Consider the following 2,499-nt stretch of genomic DNA (forward strand, 5'->3'; position numbering starts at 1 on the left):
CCAGTGCATCCTTCGCCAATAAGGTCTTTCTTTTGATAACATGAAACTATATCACATTTTTTAGACTTATTTAATTAAATTATATTGTTATTTGATTCAATTTATTTCATATTATTCGATATTACTTGGTATTCTCTTATTATTTATTTCAGGTAACATTATTTGAAGCATGTGTGAAAAAGAAAGAAAAGAGGTGCAAAAAGAGGAATCTCTAGGAAAAGCATCTCACTGAAGCCCAACCCACGTTTGGGGCAAGCAAAATGGCTGTGACGACCGCCACACTCACGTGCCGAGCGTCACGCCCATTTACCTAGTGTTACGACCGTAACACATAGTGTGACGCCGTCACACCCCCCACTCCTATATTTTGGCATTGACGCGCGTAATAGAAGGAGGTTCTCTCCTATTTTTCCTCTTGACTCGTTGACACTTGGGAACCCTACTGAAGATGCTTTTAAGGAAACGGTTATTTTATGGATGAATATAAATAGACCTCAAAAGGTCCAATTGAAGGGGACGACGCCGTGCAATATTTTTCCTGCTTTCTAATTTTCCAGCATTCTATTTTCTTAGCATTTTATTTTCTTTTCTTTGCTAGCTTAATTTACTAAGCATTCAATTTATTTTCTCACGATAGTTTCTACACCGGAAACTATTGTGTAATTTTTACTGGATCTAACCTTACGTTAGATCATAGTATTTTATTTCTTTGTTTTTACCTTCCTGTCTGATCAAGAATTGTGAAGAACAAATCCAACTGACTTGTGGTGGAGTGTTCGAGCATCGAGGCTAGGAACAAAACCAAGGTTTCTAGTAATTTTCCAGGTTCATTAATTAATTGAGTTATTGTTTTAATTTACATATGCTCTGTGCTGCTGTTTATATATATTGTCTGTTTGATATGGCCGTATTTATGCATGATTATTGTTTAGGCATGTTTAGCATGTCCGGCTAATCAATTTAGATATCGGCATGTAAAGTAAGCGGAATAAAGGAATCAAAACTGAGTTGGTTTAAATTTATTTCAAAATATAGTCACTCCTTTTCTGCTCTCAATTTACAGAGTTAATACCAAAGTTTTTGTACGAGAGTAAAAGACATAAAGAAGTTAAAATCAATAGAATGACGGTTTGAGCTTTTAACTGGACAGTGTAAATTGAACATTAACTTTAAATCAGGGCAAAAGTAATTTTTAAAGTTAATTAAATTCTAATCATTTTCAAAAATTATTTTTAAAGGTTAAATGTGAGGACGAGAGTTAAACATTTAAGTTTAATCATATAGTCTAAGTCAACAGAGCGAGAGTTTGAGGCGAGGGCGTTTAAACGGTTAGTATTTTCTTAAAAAGAGCTTCTATAGATTCTATTGTTTTCAAAAAGTGATTTTAGATTTAGCGAAATAGTGAGAGCGTACGTTAATATAAAGTCATAGTCTGATTCAACAGAGCGAGAGTTTGAGGACAAGACTTTTAATTAATAGTGTCTACTGAAAAGACTTATTTTAAAATTAAGAAAAAGACCAACGAAGATTTGATTCCCTAATTACGACGAACTACATACCGATATCCGTGTTATTTGATATTTAATCTAGATCTAAATTTAGTTTTACTTCTTTTTCGTTGATTTGTATGCCACATACTCGCTCACAAGGCGAACCGTACTACTTACGAATCAACGACGTTGAACGATATCTCCGATTATTACGACGAATTTGGGAGTATCGTGCTACAAACAATCTTCCTCCAATCGAAATTCCTGATCTCAAAAATCTTCTTCCTTCGACGATACCAGCGATGGCAGAACCAGCTCGTGCTCTTCGAGATTACGCTGCTCCATCGCAAGATGAGCCGCATTCGAGTATTGCTCCACCCGCAATCGAAGCGAACAACTTCGAACTTAAACCTTCGCTGTTACAGGCAGTGCAACAGAACCAATTTTCTAGAAATCCTACCGAGGATCCAAACCTTCATTTATCCGTATTTGTCCAATACGCTGATACCGTTAAAGCTAATGGTGTCACTTCAGAGGCAATTCGACTTCGTCTCTTTCCTTTCTCGTTAAGAGATAAAGCTAGAAGATGGCTTCAGTCTCTTCCTTCCAACTCAGTCACCACATGGAATGAGTTGAACAAAGTCTTTCTTGCCCGATATTTCCCCCCAAGCAAAACAGCTATGTTGAGAGCCCAGATAAATGGATTTAAGCAAAAAGATAACGAGTCTCTTTTCGAAGCATGGGAAAGATACAAAGACATGATGAGACTTTGTCCACACCATGGGTTAGAGGACTGGTTAGTAATTCATACCTTCTATAATGGTCTCTTGTACAACACAAGGTTAACAATAGACGCCGCCGTCGGTGGTGCGCTTATGGATAATTCTTACACCGACGCTTATCAACTTATCAAGAGCATGGCCCAAAATCATTATCAGTGGGGAAGCGACCGAACAATGGTAGAGAAACCTCAAACAAAAGGGGGCATGTACGAGATAAGTAGCCTTGA

At 37.1% G+C, this 2,499-nt stretch overlaps 1 pseudogene; it reads right to left on the minus strand.

The window, feature by feature from the left end:
- Window positions 1-2,178: 2,178 nt before the first annotated feature.
- On the minus strand, window positions 2,179-2,277 carry LOC127133502 (uncharacterized; annotated as a pseudogene).
- Window positions 2,278-2,499: the final 222 nt, after the last annotated feature.

This window comes from Lathyrus oleraceus, chromosome 3 (assembly GCF_024323335.1).
Source record: "Lathyrus oleraceus cultivar Zhongwan6 chromosome 3, CAAS_Psat_ZW6_1.0, whole genome shotgun sequence".
Lineage (NCBI taxonomy): Eukaryota > Viridiplantae > Streptophyta > Magnoliopsida > Fabales > Fabaceae > Lathyrus > Lathyrus oleraceus.